The sequence below is a fragment of the Myotis nattereri genome (genome assembly GCF_964212035.1).
Source record: "Myotis nattereri genome assembly, chromosome: 3".
Taxonomy (NCBI): domain Eukaryota; kingdom Metazoa; phylum Chordata; class Mammalia; order Chiroptera; family Vespertilionidae; genus Myotis; species Myotis nattereri.
This window is the reverse complement of record NC_138077.1, coordinates 123,555,328-123,578,197: the sequence shown is the minus strand read 5'-3', so window position 1 is coordinate 123,578,197 and position 22,870 is coordinate 123,555,328. Positions and strand designations below refer to the sequence as shown.

At 47.7% G+C, this 22,870-nt stretch overlaps 1 pseudogene across 1 annotated transcript; it reads right to left on the bottom strand.

Moving 5' to 3' along the window:
• Positions 1 to 21,074: 21,074 nt before the first annotated feature.
• On the bottom strand, positions 21,075 to 22,601 carry LOC308517408 (T-complex protein 1 subunit gamma-like; annotated as a pseudogene). The gene has a single exon. The product of its transcript is annotated as a T-complex protein 1 subunit gamma-like (transcript).
• Positions 22,602 to 22,870: the final 269 nt, after the last annotated feature.

Sequence of the window (22,870 nt, the reverse complement as noted above, 5' to 3'; positions counted from 1 at the left end):
AAGTGGTGAGGGTGGGAGATTGTTGCCTGTCCTGAACTCCACTCTGATTTTCTTATCCCATATCTGCGCTCTGGACAGTGGCAACAGGGCAAGCACACCTGGTCTTTTTGTGCTCCTCATCCCTCCTTCAGGGCTTTTGAAATTCCTTCCCCGGGATCATTTCTTGGTTTCTACCTAGCCTTCCTTGTTAAGGGAGAGAAGGAACTGTCAAGTCCAATATGTGAAAACAGGAACAAACCTCTTGTGTTTTAATGATCACTCATCAGATGTAGTTAAAGGAAGGTACTGACTGGAGAAAGGAAAAAAGCTATCTGGAAACACCAACAAAGATTTTCTTTGACCAAGAGCCTGAGAGCCAGAGCTGGTGGTGCTCTTCACAGCGAACCACTGCCTCTCTGTTTCATAACAACCTAACTCCGTAGTGGGCATGAGCAGAGCCAGGATAATGGAGCAGGCACAGAAGGTCAAGGGCAGAAAGCCCTGACTGCCTAGCAAAGGACAATTGTAGGGTGGGACCTCGCCCTCAGGGTGACCTTTCCTCCCCCGAAAGGTCATGTGGTTGGACCCTACACCCTCCGACTGGGGCCTTTCCTCCCTAGAGATAACCTTTAGGCCTCAGTTGTATTTCAGCTCCAGGCCCCCAAAAGCAGCAAAACCAGACAAGTGACACCAAGACTAACATCAGGACCAGCTGCATTGGATAATCACCCCCCTGCCCTAGTGCTGACCAGTCAATCAGTGGAGACCTTGATCCTGAGAAGATATACCTGGAAAGCTGCTGAAAAGTCTATTGAGATCCCCCCCTGGGACCTCCCCTAACATCTCCACCCTTAACACCCTCAGGACAGAGGGCCCAGTGCATCCTCCCTCCCTGGGGCATGCCCCTGTGTTTCCCTTTCCCCTCCACATTCCCTATTCCCATCATCCCAAGTGTGTCACCTTGATTGACCTTCCTCACTTCTAAGCTCCAAGGGCCCTTCCTTTACTTCTATAACTTGTTTCCTTTTCTTCTATAAATTACATCTACCTGTATGATTTTCCAAATAATTGTTTTCTTATAGTTTGAGTCTTGGCTCTGAATTCTTTCTTAGTCAGAACTCAAGTACACGGTTGCTGAACCCAGGTCTGACCCCACTGGTCTAACGCTTGGTGCCATTCTTGTCATCCCCAACAGCTCTTCTATGGAGACTCTCACTTAAAGTATAGGGCCCGGTGGGTGGGGTTAGGGCTAGAGAAGCAGAGGGAGGAAGTGAAGAACACTTCACTTTCATGTTCCTCTGGCCAAAGTAGGATGTTGTGATCAGCAAAACCAACTGCTGAAAGCTAAGCTTTGCTGAGACAAAGTGTTTTCATAAAGCGGGTTGAAAAACATATTTTTTGCCGAAACCGGTTTGGCTCAGTGGATAGAGCGTCGGCTTGCGGACTGAAAGGTCCCAGGTTCGATTCCGGTCAAGGGCATGTACCTGGGTTGAGGGCACATCCCCAGTGGCAGATGTGCAGGAGGCAGCTGATCGATGTTTCTCTCTCATTGATGTTTCTAACTCTCTATCTCTCTCCCTTCCTCTCTGTAAAAACTCAATAAAATATATTAAAAAAAAAAGAAAAGAAAGAAAAACATATTTTTTAGGGGGTGGAGTGAGGGGAGAGGTAGGTGGTGGGGTAGAATTTAATCATGTTGGTGACTTTGTATCAATATTACTCTAAGTGATTAAAAATATTAACATATTTTATCTTTATTTTAACTCGATGAAATAAGTACTGCTCTTATTATCAATGGAAGTGGGGTATCCCTTTCCCCACTGAGTACTGGGGGTTTAGTCCTTACCATATTTCAAGAAAAAGGATGAGTGTTTTTTATTTGTGTAGAATTACATCCCTGGGTTTCCAAAGTCCCATTTCCCTTAATCCAGTCCTGGAAGAAGTACCGCTAGGGATGCAGTAGACCTAAAAGCAAAGCCAGTGTCCAGAGTTTCAATCCATGTTGGAATTGGGTCTGGTTAGCATGAAGCTAGTTGCAGTCCATTGGTCCATTTTGTGGGTGAATGCAAGAGAGCAGGAAATGAGCCAGGCCAGGAGTCAAGTGCAACAGGCCAAGAACCAAGAGCACAGGAGAAACCAAGAGGGCGAACTCCTTTGTTTAGGGACTTAAGCATCTCAAATCTTCCAGCTTTTGCAGTGGTCATGCCCATTCTGGCCAATGGCTTGTTCCCAGGTGTGACTGACAGACAAGTACCTTCCCTACGTCACGAAGACTTTACTGGGCTGGGTCTATTCTCCCCCTGTCCAGTCCCTTCCCCCAGCGATCTGTGGGGAACAGACCAATGGCTCCCTGGGGAGTGTTACTCTGCAGTTTCCTGGCAAAGTTGCACAAATGACATGCCTATAATATTTGGCCTTCCCTTTGCTCCTTTCCTGTTATTAGTAACTAGGTTAATCTCAATGGTATCACTCTTACCCTAATTTTAAAGATAAAGAAACCACAAGAGCACTGCCTGAGGGACAGAGTAGTTAGCAAAGGGACTGACTCAGGCTGCCCGCAAGTTGCAGACGTAGGACCATGACCCCGGGCAGTCTGGCCGCAGAGCCTGTGCTCCTAGTTGGACATGAACACAGTGTTACAGGAAGGAGAGCCCAGCCTGTACCTGTTGGAGATGAGGGGCAGAAGCAGGGGAGAGGGCAGATCGCTAGAGTGAGGCAGATGCACCGAATGGACGGCTGAGGGCAAGGTTGGGCAGAGGGGCTCAGCTCACCTGCCATCTCCAGTCTGGGATCTGGACTGGTCTGCCTGGCCGAGCACCCACATCACTGTGAGCAGGCCAGACAGCCCATTTTGGCAGAAAGACCAGGGGTTAATGACCCTACCTGCCCCCTCAGCTTCTGTGTCAGGAGCAGGGCATCCTCAGGTCCCCACCTGCCTACGGAGAACCCAGGAGGGAGCCAACCTGAGGACCAGCACACACGGCAATGACAGTGTGTCAGGCTGCAGAGGCTCAAGTGTGGACAGTCCTGGCTGTAGCCACAAGAAGGGTGTGGCAGTCCAGCAAGACCAGTGAGCATGCTGGAAACCTAGAGGGTAGAGGACGGGTTGAGCTGGAGCAGGATTCAGAACACCCAGGGATGGCCAGTGGGCAGTGTCACAGCAGGCCGGGCACGCCACAAGAGAGCACTAGGACCGGAGAGCAGGTAGAGGCATAGGAGCGGAGAGTGACCTGGGAAAGCCGGGCACAAGCCAAGCCAGTCCTGAGAAGGCTGCAGGGGAAGCAGGACAAGCACCGGAGAACAGTTTCCATGCTGGGATCTCAGATGGGGCGCACTTCATCGGGCTCAGTTAGGAGAACTGGGAACTTTGGTATAAGACACAAGGCAAGATGCAGCTACTGAAATTGGGGCCCAGGTTCTGAATGGGGTCCTGCATTCCTGAAATCCCTCAGCCTGACGCCAGGATCTGAGGCTAAACCCTGCCGGGAATGTCAAGGGCAGCTGGGGAAGCCTGGAGGAGCTGTCTTGCCAAGCTGTAGACATTCCCTCAGCTCTCCCCATGGCTGAGTTTCCAGTGAGCAGACTGAGCGCTGGCTGCCCTGTGGGTAGGCAGTCAGATCCCTGTTGTCCACATCAGCCCAGAGGCACTCCCAGCTCACACCATCTTCCTGCTTGGTCTCCAGTGTTCACACTCCAGCATGGCACACCTGGAGGCCCCAGGACCCACATGGAAATCATCCGCACACCTGGCTCCTTAGGCACAAATAGCACGGCAGTGGGTCACGATGGGCAAGCATGTGTGTGCCCAGACGCTAACACGTGCACATACGTAAACACACCCAGACACTCACAAATCACTTCTGGCCAGCATGGGTGACATCATGCTGCCCTTCTCGCCAGAGCTGCCTGGACGGGCCTCTGCCGGGACTGCTGATCCTTTCTCATGACTAAACTAAGTGAGTTGGACTTAAGAATTGTGTTTTGACTTTGCAGCTATAACAGGCAAATACGTCATACCTTCTCAAAACTCTGTTCAATGCATCAGACATGTGGTCAGTCCTGACACTTCTGCTCACTGCTACAGAATCTAGCTCTGATGAAAGGGCTCCTTTTATCATAAGGAAGACTGGGTCCCCCAGGCTGATGCGTTTTATTCATTCCTTTGAAAATAATGATCACACTTTCTAACAGAGAAAGAGACGTTAACAGAAACTGGCTGAGCCTAGGGGATGTGACACTTTGCTTATTCCTGCGAAACTACCTGTGAGCCGTTTGGGGAATTTCCGGACTTGGGACTCCCTGCTCTAAGCCCCTTTTGCTACTGACACATTTGTGATCAGATTTCTTCTATCTCTGCCCTCCCACCCACCTGTTTCACAGGGAAGTCTTTCTTTTACTAATAGCTCACTACGAGGTGCTGTCTGATGTTTCCAGACTTTCTTATTTTTGTAAAAAAAAAAAAGTAATTTCAATTTATCAAAATTTTGGCAAACTTTAGAGATATTCTTTTGTGTCATTTCTTCCATCAAGAAAGATCTGCTCTCTCCAAAATGTATTTGAGTAAGAAAGGCATTCATGCTGTTTTTCTTACGGAAGTGTGTCCTGCCGCTGGTGGGGGAGAGCAGGGCAGAGGGGAGAGAGGAAGCGGTGCCTGTGAGGTAGGAGAGCCCGAGGAAGGCTCTTCTTCCCAGGAGTCCGCAGAGCCTGAAACCCACTCTGAAACAGCAACGTGAAGCCCTGAAGTTGATTGCATTTAAACATTTGTTAGGAAGTAATTGTTTGGGATTGAGAAAGAATTTCTCTGTAGAAACAGTATTATCAGTGGGGGATTAACTCTCCAGACAGATGCATGAAAATGTATTTTATCTATCTGTACCTCACTAGCTGTGTCATAAAGGGCATTAGTTGATGTCTGCCTTAGTTTCCTCATCTGTAAAATGGGAATGTGCCTGGTCTCACAGAGTTATTGGGAGGATTACATGGATTTCTACATGTAAAGGGCTTACATGACTGGCACATAATTAGCACTACATTTCTAGTTATCATTGTTAGTTACAGCAGCGGTTCTCAACCTGTGGGTCACAACCCCTTTGGTGGTCGAATGACCCTTTCACAGGGGTCGCCTAAGACCATCCTGCATATCAGATATTTACATTACGATTCATAACAGTAGCAACATTACAGTTATGAAGTAGCAACGAAAATAATTTTATGGTTGGGTCACAAGATGAGGAACTGTATTTAAAGGGCCAGAAGGTTGAGAACCACTGGTTTATAGTATAATATAGTACAATGGGGCCCTCTGTCTTTGGAGCCCTAGTGCATTTCAGGAGGGGCTCAGAAGCCTCTGAGTGGTGGGGGTTCCCCTGGAGAATGAGGGCGGAGGGTAGGAACTCCTGGTCTGAGGTCCCAGGGCTGGACCCTTTAGAACAAGATGCTCCATGAGGGCTGGGCAATGTGAGAGTCAGTGTTTGCCGGGTGTGAGCATGGGGGCGGGGTGGGGGGCGGGGTGGAGAGGGGCCACCTGGGAGCAAGAGGGGCACCTGCCAGGGGACTGAAGGAGGGACTGTCTCCTGTGCACTTTGCCCAGGGTGGTCCTCTCCCGGCTTTACAGCCCCAAGGTTAAAGGTTGCATCCAACACAGCAGCGGGCAAGTCCATTATCTCTGTGGGGTTGGGCTTTGTGGCAGACAGATTTACCCAAGGCCGACTGACAATTACCCGGCACAGAGGCAAAGTCTTCTGGGTCCTCTGAGTCTCGATTGCCGCCCTGGCCTTCTCCTCCCAGTGCCTTGGAGTGAAGAGCATACAGGAGGCGGGCAGGAAAAAAGAGAAGGTGCCAGCAGGCGTCCTTGGTGCAGGCCAAGGGCTCTGGCAGCGAGGGCCTCGCCGCCCAGAACCAGAACCAGAACCAGAACCGGGGTGGGGACACACACTACGTGGGAGGCGGGCTCCACCCCACAGGATGGTTGCAGACAGAAGGGGACACTGGGAGCATGGCCACGGGTCTGCGGTTTGTCCCTCCTTCAGAAGGGATCCACCTCGTGTGTTTGCGGAGCCCCCGGAACTACTTTCCTGCCGCCAGCTCCTGTCTTCACACATGTCCTCTGTCCCACAGGTGTTGTTCCTCCGGGCACTGCCTTGGCCATCAGCTCAGGCTTCCCATAACATTCTCTTCACTCTTATTTCAGGTGGTTTACAAAGTGAGCATTATATCATTGTTTCTACATATTTATACGTGTCCTAATACTTTATACTTTTCCACACACTCACACACATCTACTCTACCATCTGCACATATAGCAATTCATACTCAGAAACAATATTTCCCCATTTCAGAAATGGAGTTGGAATCATCTCAAAGTGTTTTGAGTAATAAAGGGTGAGGCCTCTGAGGTAAGGATTTTTTCAAAACTCCTCCCTGTGACACTATTCATTTCAACCAACAAGTACTTACTGAGCACCTACTATCCACTAGTCACCATCCTGAGTACTGGCAATGCTGAGGTGAACAGACAGACATCCCAATTTCATGGAAGTAGGCATTCTTTCAAATGAAGTGACATTTCCTAAATTATACAAGCTGGTATTTTACATTTTCTTTGCTCCCGCTTCCAACACTGTTAGGTTTTGTTTGCTGCAGGTATTAACAGAGATAAGCAACAAATATTCACAATTTAATATAGTTGTTTCTCATTTCCTGTTACGTCTAGATTTCAAGTATTTCCTAGAGTCAAACTGACTTGCTTTTGAGCAATTGTTTATCATCATGATAAAGAGTCAGATACCTGACTTGGCATAACGTTGCATGAAATTACTCTATTAAGAAATCAATATTTTAAATATTTTGCTGGGTTTTTTCTTAAGGCCTTCTTCTTTTCTGGCATCTTAAGGAGTTGTTCCTCCTGTTTTCTCCACTGTCTGATCATACACTCAGTGGGAGGCGGTCCATATTGTCTCTCTGCAGCTCTATTTCCATGCTCTCTTGCAGAGCTGATTACATTCAGTTTGAATTTTGCAGAGTAAGACAATTGCTTACCAGTATTTATCTTTTTATTTCTTGACACCTTTATGGGCCCAGAATGCTCCAGTCCCTGTTGCTTACCGGTATTTATCTTTTTATTTTTTGACACCTTTATGGGCCCGGAATGCTCCAGTCCCTGTTGCATCTGCACACTCTCCACTTCCACCTTCAATTAGGGCATCAGCTGGCATCAGTAACAATAAGGTTCATGAGGAGGAAGCCTGTTTGACAAGGTAATGGGCAGCTACACACCCCTGTGGCTCCCTCCTCAGCTGACTTCTGTGTATAAGACACCCCTCAATTTTTGTCTAATGACTTTAGAAAAAATAGCATCTTATACATGGAAAAACACAGTATGTGGGAGATTTGTTACAGGTTGAGTTGTGTCCCCTACAAGATACGTTGAAGTCCTAACCCATGGGGGATGCTTGACTTAGACCGGAGTTTTTGAACTTTGGCAATATTGACATTTTTGACTATATCCACCTTTGCTTTGGGGGCTGTTATGTGCACTGTGGGGTGTTCAGCAATATCCCTGGCAGCACCCACTATATGCCAATAGTGCCACTCCTCAGTCATGATAACCAAACCTGTCTCTAGATATTGCTAACTGCCCCCTGAGGGGGAATATTGCCCCCAGTTGAAAACCAATGATTTAAATACTCAATCAGGAGGTTGATGCTTGATGTGTGTTTATAATAAAGTTTTTTGTTATGAACAGAATCACTCTTAACCCAGCTTAACCCGGACAAAGAAGGCAAAGTCATTAAGAGTTGAATTGTATCCCCCAAAGATAGGTTGAAGTCCTGATCCAGGTACCTGTGAGTGTGAACTTATTTAGAAACTAGAGGCCTGGTGCACAACTTCGTGTATAGGTGGGGTCTCTCGGGGTGGCTTGCGAAGATCAGGCCCCAGTTTGCGTCCCCAGCCTCGCAGCCCCACAGCCCTGCCTGGCAACCCCCTTGGCCTGGCATCGCCCCCTCACCTGCTCCACTATCCCACCTGCAGGTGATAGATCGGGGTCAGGTTCCCTACCAGATTCCCTCAGGGCCTGGGAGCTGGGCGATGGCCCTGTGCACCTCCCCCCACTCCGCTCCCCTGACTGCTGCTGGTCATCATCTGCGGCTCCTGCTCATACCCGCCTTGACCTGGTGCTGCCCACTCACCTGCTCCACCATCCTGCCACGGTCCTGCTCTCATTGGGGCCTATCCGGGCCAGCAGCACCTTCACTGCTGCCCACTGCCAGTGCCGTGTCGCTGACGCCCACCATGTTTCACACCGCCTCCTGGTGGTCAGCGCACATCATAGTATGCAGTTGAACTCCCAGTTGAATGACCACCTAAGGGGACAATTTGCATATTAGGCTTTAATTATATAAGACTAGTAGCCCGGTGCACGAAATTCGTGCACTGGGGTGGGGGGGGGGGAAAGGGCCCCTCAGTCTGGCCTTCACCCTCTCCAATCTGAGACCCCTCAGGGAATGTCCGACTACCTGTTTGTGACCACACTTTTAACAGATAACAGCTCCATTGTTGTTTCTTTCTTATGCTTAAAACCATTGGAATTAGTAGGTATTCAAAGTGTGTATACATTTTGGGGGGACACCCTGCATATCTCTAGTCAGCGGTGAAAGAAACCAACAGCAGATTTGGAACCCCCAGACAGGGAACCTCGCTCACTCCCCACATGTCTCCCCACTTCACTTTCCACTTTCGTGGGCAGCAGGAGAATCAACGTTTTCTCTCATTAATTTGGAAAAGCACATCCTGTCACCCGCTGCCTGGCAGGAGTGTGCTAGGCCCCAAGCAAGCGAGGCTCAGTCAGGGCAGCCTTCGCTCATGGGTGCTGGCACCCAAAGTGCACATTCCTCCTCTACAGTCACCCCGGCTATCCCACTGTTTCACTGAGAGGATGTAATTCCTCTCCACCTCTGGGTTCTTGATCTTGAATGTTGACCGAAGGCACCTTAGCAAGGGCTGCCGGCGCCCACCAGGTGTGTCTGTCTGCATCTGCTCCTGCCTCAGCACCTGCATTAACCCCCCAGAGGTGATCTCGTAGCTGCACTGGCCTCCGTGGGAACAGGGCATCACCACTCTGCCCTCTCACTGTCATCTCACAGGCGCCCACCCTCAGCACCCAGAACACCCAGACACTCTCCAAAGGACATGAGCACAGCAGAGGGGATGTGTGCACATCCTGTGGGGGTGTTAGGCATGCTGGGTTGATGGAAGTGCGGTGGAGAGGCAGGGGGAACTTGTGCACGCCTTGGTTTGCAACTGTTGCAGGCGCGGGAGAGTGACAGTGTGCTGGGGGATGTTCACACGCCAGGGGGGGGATGTGCACACCGGAGGCCTCTGGCTTTTCAGATCCGCAAACACCCATGGTGCGGCCAGGAGGACGTCAGTCTGGCTCACCACAGTGGCTGTTCCTGCGATCCTGCACCTTCTGGGCCAGGAGGCGGATCTTGCATAGCCACTCCTGGGCGCTGATGGCCTGCAGGTGCTACTTCAGCTCAGCCTGCAGGCTCCGCTTGGCATGCTCACAGCTGTCACCACCGCCATGTGGGGAGTACAGGCGCCCTCCGCCGGCCTGCCTCCTCTGTCCAGAGGCTCTCTGTGCTGCTCACCAGCTCAGAGTGACTGGGGCTAGGTGGAAGCCAGGCATCCTGCCCTGCCCAACCCCAGCCAATCCACCCCTGTGCGAGCTGCCGCCCCTCTGGGAGGGTCACGGATCCCGGTCCCGGGACTGCAGACAGACTCAAGCACTGCCCCCCGCCCTCCAGGTCATGGATCCGGGTCCCAGACCGCAGACAGCCTCAAGCACTGTCCCCCGCCCGCCAGGTCACAGATCCATGTCTTGGTCCCACAGACAGCCTCAAGCGCTGCCTCCCGCCCTCTAGGTTACGGATCTGGGTCCCAGACCGCAGACAGCCTCAAGCGCTGCCCTCCACCCACTAGGTCATGGATCCGGGCCCCAGACAGCAGACAGCCTCAAGTGCTGCCCCCCCGCCTGCCAGGTCACAGATCCGGGACCCAGACTGCAGACAGCCTCAAGCACTGCCCCCCGCCCTCCAGGTCATGGATCCGGGTCCCAGACCGCAGACAGCCTCAAGCACTGTCCCCCACCCGCCAGGTCACAGATCCATGTCTTGGTCCCACAGACAGCCTCAAGCGCTGCCTCCCGCCCTCTAGGTTACGGATCTGGGTCCCAGACCGCAGACAGCCTCAAGCGCTGCCCTCCACCCACTAGGTCATGGATCCGGGCCCCAGACAGCAGACAGCCTCAAGTGCTGCCCCCCCGCCTGCCAGGTCACAGATCCGGGACCCAGACTGCAGACAGCCTCAAGCGCTGCCCCCTGCCCACCAGGTCACAGATCTGGACCACGGACAGCCTTGCCTGCTGCCGCCGGCTTTCAGTATGCAAATTAGCCGCCATCTTGTTGCTTCAGGCTGGGGCTCCCTACTGGGGTGCCTGGCCAGCCGTTTTTAGGCTGCCTGCACCCCTTTCAGGTTGGGGGTCCCCACTGGGGTGCCTGGCCAGTCTGGGTGAGGGGCTGAGGGCCGTTTTCAGGCTGGCGGGCGACTGAAGCTCCCAACTTCTCCTTTTTTCCTTTTTCTTTTTTATTCTGGGATTTATTTACCTTCTATGGCTGTCACTGGAACTGAGAGCTGGCTGCAGCTCTGAGACCTCAGCTGCTGAAAGCAGGGATCTGGGTTTGTTTGGGTTCTATAGTTGAAACACTGTTGCAATCCTGCTGGCTGAAGCCCGGCCGAAAGCAGGTTTCTGGGTTTTGTTTAACTTCTATAATTGCAACATGGTTGCTTAGAGTGCAAGCTCAGAGGCCGGCAGTGGCAGGCGGGGAACCTTGACTTCCTCCGTCACTGGAGCAAGCAAGCCTCCTGTTCGCTTCAGCTGCCTGGCTGCCGGCCGCCATCTTGGTTGGCAGTTAATTTGCATATTGCCCTCATTAGCCAATGGGAAGCATGTCAGAGCTACGGTTAATTACCATGTTTGTCTATTATTATATAGGATAGGGTATTTGTAGGTGTAATTAAGATGAGGTCATACTGCAGCAGGGTGGACCCTTCACTTTAATAGGATTGATATCCTTACAAATGAATGCATGCATCCTGAGGAAAGCAGCCCACTTGAGGGCTGCCACTCAGAAGTGTGACACGCCCAGGTTACTCATCCCAGGTGGTGATGGACAAGCCTGCTGAGGCCCCATGACTCAGAGCCATGATGAGCAGTTCTTGCTCCATGCCCTGGAACTGAGTCCTAATGAGAGTGTGGCAGTGGGTCCAGAAAATTCTGCAACCCCTTTCCCACCCACCAAAGTATTTAGTAGTTATGTAAATAAGTAGGTAACCTATATACATTTAAAGAAATCAGCATTATACAAATATACAAGGACACATGTTCCCAGATGGAAGTATGACCCTATAATCCTGACATATTAGCAAAGGAGCAAACATGTGGATGTTTCAATCTACATGAGAGCTGTTGTTCTCAAGGGTTGTCTTATGAGGCTGTGCACTTGGTCTGTTGGTTGTTCAGAGTGACTCGGGAGTCCCTCCTTCTGAAATTGCCTTTAGAAGCAGTTTATGAAATTTTTGAGATGTATGGTCATATTGCTCACATGGCATTCTAGAGCTTGTTGGTCTCCTCATTCCTGGGACACAGCTCCATGAGTTTCAATTACTTAAAAATAAAATCGACCTTCCAAGAGTGATGATTTGTCATCCATGAGGAGAACCAAAAGATATGTCATTGAATATTTTGAGAGCCCTAAGGATGTTTGTATCCTTTCAGCAAATACCCACTTAGGGAGCATTACAGGTGGGTATAAGGGTGCTGGTGCAGCAGATAGGAGTGGAAGCTGGAATTACCCCTAAATAAGAACTGTTCAGTGACCTTTTGTACATTCATATGATAAAATATTCCTAAGGAATTTAAATTTAAGTTTTAGAAAAAGATGATAAAACATTGAAAGTGTCATCCCAATTCTATCAAAACAAATATTGAAAGAATATGCCTCAATACTGAGTGATTCTAATGTTTTTCTTTAGACTTTTTTGTATTTATAAATTTTCTACAATGAATATATATTCTTTTGTCATTAAAAATAAAATTAATCAGGTCAATTAGGTATATGCAAAAATTTAACCCATTTTCAGCATGCAGTCCTATGAGTGTTGACTAATGTAGACAATCACGTGCTCACCTCTACAATCAAGACATAGAACATTTCTATCACCCCAAAGAATTGATTTGTGCCTCTTTATAGTCAATCCTCTCTCCCTCTGAGACTTTTAGAAACTATTTTCAAAATTAGGCACTACTTTTTACAAGAATCTGCACCAACAAAGGCAATAAACTCCTGCAAGAAACCTGCAATGTCTTCCCACTGGGGGATGGGCTGTATTTGTGAGCAGCCTGCACAACTGCACTTTTCAAGTTTAGCATTCCTATTCCAACGGCATGACAAATAATATATCTATTTTTAATCATTAGCAACAGCCACAGGCAAATTAAAACGCAACCAAAATACTGTATTTCAGAAGAGAGTACATGTTAAATGGCTTATCCCTCACAAACAGCTCCTCATTGACACTGGTAATCAGGCACATCCCTAATCACAGGGAACGCGAGAAGTGAGAGGCCTGTAATGAGAGAGAAGAATCAGCCAAACCTGGCAACCAGCTCCCTGGTGCTGGCCTACAGGCTGCCACGTGCTTGAGGGTAATTCTATTTAAGGACTGGCTGGAAGAACAGCACTCCTGACCCACATGTTAGGAACTCCTCGCCTGCGTTCAAAGCTCAGCACAAATGTCCGGCCCACCCTGCCTTGGGTTGTTTCTCTTTGTCCTCATCCTCCCACCTCGGGACCATGTATCACATCAGACCCGGCCTGGTTCCCAGCCAGAGCCTGGACACAGTGTGTACACCTGCTGCTGCCTGGAGTGCCCTCCCTCCCTCAGCCATAGAAACCCTGCTCTTCTTCAGACACCAGCCTGAAGTTTTCACTTGTCAAGCCTTGCCTGGTGCCCCAGCTAGCATCCACCACTCCCTCTGCTCAGCTTCCTCTGTCACATAATCAGGCAAAAGTTTTCCGCAAGGACCAGAAACCCAGCTCAGACTAACTTGTGCCAGCAAGGGAAAATGACTGGTCTGGAAGCCAAACTGTGGGAAAAGCAGGGATGCTGGAAAGCAGAGATTTGACTAAGGTCATAGTTTTCCCAGTTTATCTCAGGGGTTGTCAGCCTCAGAGTCCCAAACTCCATGCGGTGAAAGAGCACGTGGTGGCTGCGCTTCGGCTCTAGTCCACAGCATCACACGCAGGAGGGAGGGCTCTGCCCTCCCAGCAGCAGCTTCACAAGTCCCAGGAAGGGCCCTGGGGCCCGCCCGGTGGTGGCCTGGTGGCCGAGAGCAGGAGGCACTCAGATTGGGTGGGGCTAGGGCCCGGACACCTGTGTTCGGCAGCTCCCCTCCAACCACGTGATGTGGCAGGGCAGGAGGAGGGTCATGCATTTGCAGAATCAGGAAGGTGTGGTGGGAAAACAGAACACTGGCGGCCAAAAACAGGACAGGTCTGCTGCTAAGAATAGATCACATTTGACTTATTTGGATACACACTGAACCCCTGCTTTCCATAGGGACTGAGGACTCGTTAAGGGCAAACTGGTCTTCCTGTCACTCCAGAGCAGGGCTCTGCCAAGCTTAGGCCCAGGGCACTCCAATAATGTTTGTTGAGCTGAATGCTCGTTAATGGGAGTATTTTGCACTGATGATGTCATGTGAGTCGTTCATGACATTTGTAAGATCTGGATCTTTGCACATTCTCACTAAACTGTGGAGGTTACCCGGATGCTAACAATGAAAATGTACCTCAAGGCCCACTTTCCCCCAGAGCGGACTTAATCTATCCTCAATTCTCAATTATGTGAAAGGAATAAAGCGAAGATTTAGTGTCACCTAGCTGCGACCTTGTCAAATTTTTGTCTATTAAAGAGTAAATTATCTGACAGTACTCTTATTTTGGATTAGTAAAGCCATTATAATGATTACAAAAACCCCCTTTTAGATTTTAACTTGCCAGATTCAATATTGCTATATTTTATACCATATAAGTGGTTGGCCTCTTTTTTATTCCTATGGAAACATTAGAGAAACTAGTTAACAATATTCCAATAAACTTTTAACGCAAAAAAGAAGTGTTTATTTTAGACATATTTTCCCAAGCTCTCTGGAACAAAAAGTCATTCACATGAATACAGGGGTGTTTTTGAAAAACATATAAATAGTTTGCCCTGCTGGGCACCAGGAGATGCTAGACATGGCGCATACTCAGGGCCTACGGAGTGTGGGAAAGAGGTGGCCCGAGGCTCCAGCCATAACTGGGTGTTGTCATATCCTGCCCTACAGACCCCATCTGCTAAATTTCATCGGGCTCTGTCTCCTCACCTTTATTCCCACTGTCAGCACCGTAGTCTAGGCCTGCATTATCTCTCCCTGGACCAGGAATTGGCACATGTTTTCTGTAAAGGGCCAAATTAAATATTTCAGGCTTTGTGGACATACAGTCTCTGTTCCAGCTTCTCAGCACTGCCATGGTAACAGCAGCCATGGACAGCATGTCAGTGAGTCACTGGCTGTGTTCCAACAAACCCTAGGCTGTGGCCTGGGTTTGGCCAAAGTATCCTTTAACCACTTCATCCAGAGGCCAGTGTCTGGTACCTAAGAAACATTCAATAAAAGTTTGTTGAAAGAATGAATGAGTTCCCTAGTCCAGGCAGGCGTACCTATGATGTCATGCTATGACTGAGCTGCCAAATATTATTTCCAATTTCATGGACTTAAGGTAGAAGACTTAGAGCTCTTTTTGGATTTATTAAAAATTAGAAATCCATTCTCCTTCTAACAACACAATCTACATGTTCGTTTATTGTTCTATGTATACTTGCTTTGGAAACATAGACTCCAGCAGCTCCTATTGTAAGCATTTTAAAACCGTTGCGCTTGGTGGCAAGTTTGATCCAGGCTGAAACAAGAGGTGTTTTGTTTTTCTGACATAGGTGAATGATGAAAAGATCTGCTAGCTGACAGAAAGAACATCTCATTGTTAAACTTTCTGTTGGTCAGACGAGTTTTGCATATCTTTAGGATTAATCATTCTTAGAAGAAATTCCTCACCTTGTTACTCAAAGGCTTTGCTTCAGCTGTCCATTTTTAGGAAGAAGGGTTGCCATGGGTCACATTGCTTCCCTCTGCCCCAGCATAACTCCACGCTGGGGTGGGGGTGCCCCTGGGCACTGGCATGAAGCCATTATGTCCTATGCTGAGTGGGTACAGCCAGGACCAGATGAACTTCTGTGTCAGAATAAGGTTTAGGTAAATTATCTCCCAGCCCTATTAGCAAACTCTTCCAAGGCTGTGCTTTTGAGAAACTTTCAGAGGATCACGGAGCCAAAATACCACCCAAACAGTCACAGCAGGTTTGGGGCTAGAACCCTGTGCACCCCCAGGCGTCAGTGAGATGCTGGGGCAAGCTTCCACCAGCTCAGGAGAGACCACTGTGCACCCCTCTGCCCAGTGCCTCACAGTGGAGCTCGAAATCAGGGTGGTGGGAGTGTCTGCACAATGGATATGGGTGTACAATACAAATCAGGCCTTTGTCCCTGGGAAGGCCTATTGTTTAACCCTTTTCAGTGCAACACTAACTCTCTTGTAAAGTCAATTTTTCTCATCCTCCTGAACTGGGATATATTACAAGACAGAGCAACTGACCAACCAGTGCATTATTTCTAACATTGTGAGGTTCAGAAAGATCAATATTACTTGATTCCTGCCTTGAAGGAGTTTGTCTGAGAGATAAAGCATGGACATATGAAAAGTAACTAATCAAAGTGACCTTGTATAAGTTTCCTAATCTCTCTGCATCTCAGTTTTCTCATCTGTAAAATGGCCATAAAAATACTTGCAAAAGAGATGAGGATTAACTTAAATCATGTATATAATGCATCTAGCATGTAGCAAGGGCAATCATACGTACTTAATAAAACTGGCTATTATTATTTTTGTTATTATTCATTAACTGAAGAAGAAAGAGGTTGGAGATGAGGAGAGTAACAGGAAGTTAAGATTTGAGGCAAGTAAGCCTGTGGCAGTAATTTCAATCTAGAGACCACAAAACAGTTAAAGGGTCAGTGTCAGATATCTGGTCTACCATCAAGGCCCAAGTAGTATAAGAACCTGAACAAGGGGAGGCTCAGTTCTGCTCTTGGCTCTCCCAGCACTTTTGCCTGTGGCTTCAGGCTTGAATCAGAGCCTCATCTATCACAGGACTCAAAATAGTGTCAGGAGAGAAACAGCTGCTACCAAAACCTACTCAGCTTGCCCCACACCGAGGTCTCAGGAACCTCCATGGCATAGGGTTGTGCAAAGGAAAGAGGCAGCAATACGTGGAGGGACAATGAATTGGTGTCTGAGAGAGCAGAAAAGAGTCACCTGTCTGCTGGGAGGGTTCTGAGCTGCTGCCCCTCCACTGGGTTTTGGAGGGGAAGCTCCCACTATGGTAAATGGGTCACCATGAACATTTTGAGCAACCACAAGGCAGATAAGAGCTAAGCTCTTGTTTCCTTTCAGAAAGTAGAAAATATTACTTCATGTGTGGTTTTGGGGGATGATTTTAATGATTTAATTAAACTGTATACCTCCCTCACCATTGGAATTTCAAATATATAAAGAAAAAATGTTTTGATTTTTTACACAGTAGTGTTTAGAGATGTCTGTTTATATGATCAAAATAGGTGGTGGATGGGCAGGTTGCTAACAAGGGGCTTCTTTCAGACAGTGCCACCCATGGTCACCACTGATGTGGGTTATTGTAGCAGTCAGTATTTTTTTAAGCAACAGAAGCCAGTTTTGCCAGTTTAAGCAAAATGGGAATTGATTACAAAGTTATTAACTAGCTCAGAGCCCTCTTGGAAGGATGGAGACCCAGGCTTGGAAGGAACTCCTTGCCCCATTCAATCCAAATAACACCACAGCAGGGCCACTCCTGACGCCGGGCACACAGTGCCCCATGCTGCCTCCTTCACCAGCATGGATTCTGCACCGTCGCTCTTTCTTCACACCACTGGCTTTGACTCGAGGTTTGCCGTGAGTGCGTGCGACCGGTGGAGCCCAGGTGACAGACCCATTCTAAACTGTGCAGGAAGCTGGGAAAGTGAGAAATTGGCATAATCAGTTCTTGTGCTGAGAGATGAGCTCTGCCATGTAAGGTAGGGGATGACAAAAACAACAGGAAAGGGTTCAGAGCAATAAGAATACTTTTGGCTACAATAGTAGCGCATATCCAACTGAAGGTGGTTTAAACTTTGAGAAACTTATTTTCTCAAACCATGAGAAATCCAGAAGCAAGTGGTGTCAAATTTGGTAAAAGCAGCCACAAGAATGCTAGTAAAGCCAAGTGCTTTCCATCTTTCTGCTCCACCATCCACAGAGCCCTGATTTTCATCTTTAGGCTTAGCTCATTATGGTTATGAGATGATGGCCACAATCCTAGACATCACATCTTCACACAAGCAAGTCCCAAGAATAACAAGTGGCATTTCTCTTTATCAGAGAGAAAAACGCTCATGAGAAGCTATATAAGAAGATCCCCTGGTGTCTCATTGGCCAAGATTGGGACATACACTCATGTCCTTGCTACAGAGGAGACTGGGAACCTGAGTTCTTGACATTTTTAGCCTTTGTAGTGCAATGTAGATTCTACCAAGAAAAAAGGAGAACAGGGGAATAGCCGCTGGGTAGACAACCAGCCAGGCCTATCATTGCCACCATCCTTGGAAATGTTGGAGGGCTACCAGGCTGATCCTATGCAGTGGGATTGCCATTGGCTTTCCCCCTGCATGAAAACTCCAGTCTTCCAGCATCATCTGCCCATTGGCTCTGTTGGGAAGGATTCTGAAGTTCTGTCTGGGCTCAGCAGGAAAGAATGATATCAGCAATTAGTGATGTCTGCCACGGGAATGGGAGCAGGAAGTGTCAGCACATTGGCCACAGCTTGCCATACCTCGTCTGGGAAGGGACCGGCCTGCTTTATCAACTCTCTTCATTTCTTTGCAAAGGATTTCAATCTGCTTTTGAAGAGCTGGGCACACCGACATCTTTTCAGTGGGGACAGCGGTGAGCTTGTGTGGTGTCACTCATACACACACACACACACACACACACACACACACATATACACACCCTCCACTCTGGTTGCTCTCTCCTGATGTCCAGGCTGTTTCGGTGCCTCATGGTTCCAAATGAAATGATTAGAATGAATCTTTGGCATGGGAATACGTGCTTGGTGGTACCAGGACTGGCTGGGGGAGATCAACTGTATTGTGGTAGCATCTAATGTTTTCTTCCTTAAATGTTTATCTCACTTGTGGTGGCCACTTTGAGGGAATTTGGTGTAAATTTTGCTCCTGCTATCCAGGGATACTTGGTTCAAATCTCTGTATTCCAGGGTAAGAAGTAGCTAACTCATTTGGCCTTCCTTAGTGCATAACTGCAAAGAAGACATTAACAATACACACTACTCCAACCACAACTGGTGTCGTCGCTAATGATATGTAACACAACAGAGTAAACTTTACAGTTTACAAAACACCTTCCACACATGTTATTGCTTAAAGTTTCAAGAGTGGCAACAGTCGTGTGACTCAGTCAGTGTGGTAATAACAGTAGCTAACTTTTATTAAGTTCTTACAACCTTCTAATCACTGTGCCAAATATTTCCCTGTATATAGTCTTCCATTAATTTAATCCTTGCCACAATATTCTGAGGAGGTACTATTGTGTTTCCTGTTTGTCAGATGAGGACATTGAAGCCCACAGACTTTAACTTCCCCCAAATCCCATAACTTGTAAGTGGTAGACCCTGAATTCAAACTGTGCGATCTAAACTTTTACTCCTCCTGTTCTAGTGCTCTTTTTAAAATATATGTTTTTATTGATTCTGAGAGAGAGAGGAAAGGAGAGGGAGGAGAGAAACATCGATAAGCTGCCTCCTGCATGCCCCCTACTGGGAATTAAGCCCACAACCCTGTCATGTGCCCTGACCGGGCATTGGACGGGCGACCTCTCTGTGCACCTCGCTCAACCAACTGAGCCACACCGTTCAGGGCTCTCGTGCTCTTTATTATTACTATTTTTACTTTACCATCACTGTTATTCCCATTTGGGGGCTGAGGAAACTGTTGTCTATGATGATTGGCAGTGGTTCATCCAAGGCCACCCAGCTGGTAGAGGGTAGACCCACCCAAGGCTTCTTAATCCATCACCCCAAGGCCCGAAGACAGATGATTGCTGTTACTAAGGGTAGAGCTTTAGCTTTTAGAAAAGTTATGGATTGTAATATCATACGATTGCGTAATTGCCTAATTCATCAGATGTTCTTCAAACTGAATTCCAGGCAGCACAGGGCCACCTTAATTAGAATCTTCGTTCAATTACTCAACCTCTCTGAGCCTCAGGCTCTCTATTTGGGAAATACAAACTATTTTATAGAATTTTGGGCAGGATTAAATGAGATAATCTTAGGAACTACCTCCATAACACCTGACACTTAAATATGCTGACTATCCTTTGCCATCTCCACATGCCTGTCTTCTTTTTCCTGTTTCCAGAAGGAATGTACTTCCTCTATGGTAATCAGGGAAACTTCAGGAAGGCGTGCCCTGGTTATGGGTTTTTCCACAGGCAGTGACCAGAAGCCTTGGCCCTTCCACTGTTGTGTACCAAATGCATCCATGAGGGCTTTGGCCTTTCAACACAAAGATGGATTTTGTTAGATGCCCAAGTCTTCTTTCAGACAGTAGATATCAGGTCTGAGCCAACAATTTCCTCTGTGTTTGGAAGCAAGATGGCTTCTTTATTAAAAAGTCTATCTTTATTGTTGAAAGTATTACAGATGTCCCCTTCGTTTTTGTTTTGTGCAAGATGGCTTCTTACGTGTCAGAGGATCTCAAACCCAGGACTTTGCGTGGTGGGCAAAGACAAAAAGGCTAAGTGTCCACCAGTGGTTAACAGGTAGTCAACATTTGTTCATTTATTCTCCTGAAAGTGCATCATGAAACTTTCAAATGACAGCTAAGATTTAGTCATGCCTTATGCCAAACTGCTGGTTACTTAGAAAAGTGCCCCTGATAGTCACCTGCAAATTGCAGTGTGGGCCCTCCACTGAGTGAGTTAGATGCTCAAGTAATTCCCACCTAGACACTAAGGGTCCTCATAGCCTGGTATACAGTAGGTGTCCAGTAAATGCTGATGTTGGATGTTACAGACATCATGAGATAGATGGTCTCCACTTCCTCAAAATGAAGACAATGTGGGAAGGCTATTCCCAGGCCTTAAGACACCACGTTTGCAAAAATAGGTGCTGCTTCCTCTGGGTTTTTGGCAAAAATATTCCCCCTCAAGTGATTCAGCAAACACGTAAAGAGGAAAACTGGATAAAGGAAGTGAGCTTCTTGGGTGACATCAGCGCCGGCCACCCACAGCCAGAGAAGGGACTGTCCGCGGACTCCAGGCCAGCCACAGGCACGATGACAAGAATGCCACTTCAGCTTCACACCCACAGTCTCCTGTCCTGGGTTCAAGAAGGAAGTGGCACCAGAAGTCAAAAAACCTATTTTAGGTTTTCTTTTTTGACTATACAAGATGATAAGCTTGAAACAAAATTTCCCTCCAGTCTACAACAGCCTTAGGTAATTAGTAATAATTTTCCTTTCAAAATTCTATAGACTTCACATAAAGCTGAGACAAGCATGTTTTTGTGTGTGTTTGTTTTCAAATGACTTAGAATTAATACCGGAAGCAAACTAAATGGAAAGCTTACAATAGTGAAGAATTACATGTCAGTGCCTTTTGCAAACTGAGCTGAGACAGAAAGGGACTGGGGCTGCCCTTCAACCTGATCCTTTCCAAACAAAGACATCCACAGTATCCCTGGACATCTGGCTCAGGCAAAGGGGAGACTGTTGGACCTGTGTGTTGAGATCGCCTTGCCCACCACTCACTCCTGGCCAACATCAGGAGCCCCGCATTGCTGGCCGTGGTCATCACCCTTCTTTTGGTGGCCTGAGACAATGTCCTTAATCTGCAGCAGCAGAACTGCAGTCTCCATTGCTGTCTTATATGTTTGCAGTTTTATAGCCAATGGCTCCCAGATGCCCAGTTCTTTCATGTCCACCAAAGTACCTGTTTCACCATGTACACCCCAGGTCTCACAGTTCGCCTGGGTATGCTTGGCCCGAAGGGAGTTAAGTAGACGAATGGTACTGGCTCCACAGTTCTGGATAAGGGTACAAGGGATGACCTCCAGGGCCTGGGTAACAGCCCTGTATTGTCATTGCTCCACACCAGTCATGCCCTTGGATTTTTCTGTCAAGGTATGGGCCACAGTCATCTCCCGGAGGAGAAAGGTACAAGCCTTGGGGTCTTTACACTCAGTGATAAATGTAAAGTACTCATCTCCAATTTTCTTGATTTCCAACAGTCTTGATCCTATTCCAACATCATCTTCTCTCAGTTCTTCTGGTCGGCTGACTATCTGGGCCCCACAGGCTCAAGCGATGTGATTATTGTCTGCCTTCTGGACTCTGAGGATGGCTGTGATATTGGCCTGCATGAGGTAGTGCTGAGCTAAATCTGAGATACTCTTTTCAGTGATGACCACATTGGGCTTCATATGGATAATGTCCTCACAGACCTTCTGGATGTATTCTTCTTCCATTTGGAGGATTCAGGTGAAGTCTTCCTCTCGCATGATCTCAATGTCAGTCTGGCTTTCTCCTTTCTTGTATTCCAGAGAAGAATCCAGCAGCACAACGCGAGTGTTCTTGATATAGTGCCGCATTTGTGAATGGGTCACATCTTTGTTAATCATGACTCCACATAAAACACACCAGTCTTCAATAATACCCCCAGGTATCTTTTCCACCTTTGCATATTTCTTGATATCAATCTCCTTCTGGCTATTCTCCTCAAACTGTGCAGTTTTGACAGCATTCAGGGCAATGCTACAAGCCAAAGGGGACCATGGACGGATTGCTTTGGTAATAATGGAGCTGTTGATACTGTTCAGCATCATATCTCGGTTATTGGTGTCGTTGGGAGTACTGATTTTCTTTAGGGTGTTGATCATATCATCCAGTGCCTTTCGATAAACACTGATCACCAGCCACCATTGGGTGCATCTGCTGCTCTAGGAAGCGCTCAGCCACCAAGAGCATCTCCCCCGCAAGAATAATTACTGATGCAGTCCCATTCCAACCTCTTCATCCTGTCCGGCTAATTTCAATCATGGACTTGGCTGCTGGATGCTGAACTTGGATCTCTTGAAGAATTGCATTGCCATCATTAGTCATCACAATGCCTCCATTGTGTCCAAAAGCATCTTTATCACAGACTTGGGTCCCAAACATGTTTGGATGATATCTGCAATAGTCTTGGAGGCATTGATGTTTCCAGATTGAACTTTTCTTCCAGATTCACGCTTTATGTTCTGACTAAGCACAAGCACAGGATGGTGGCCCATCATGGCAGCGTGATGCAGAGCCTGGTACCCAGAGCGGAGGCAGCAGGCAGAAGCTTCTGGGAAGGAAGCCTCCAGGCATGTTTAATAGCACTTTGTAGGGCAGATGAAAACAACCATTTACAAAGGACCTACTGTGTGCCGGGCATAATGCAAAATGATTTTGCAGTTATTTTCCTTACCCTCACAACATTACTAGTAAGATTTAGGGATGTCACATAAGGCATGCAAATTTGGAAAAGTAACAGAGTTGAGATTCAAATCTAGATTTAAAA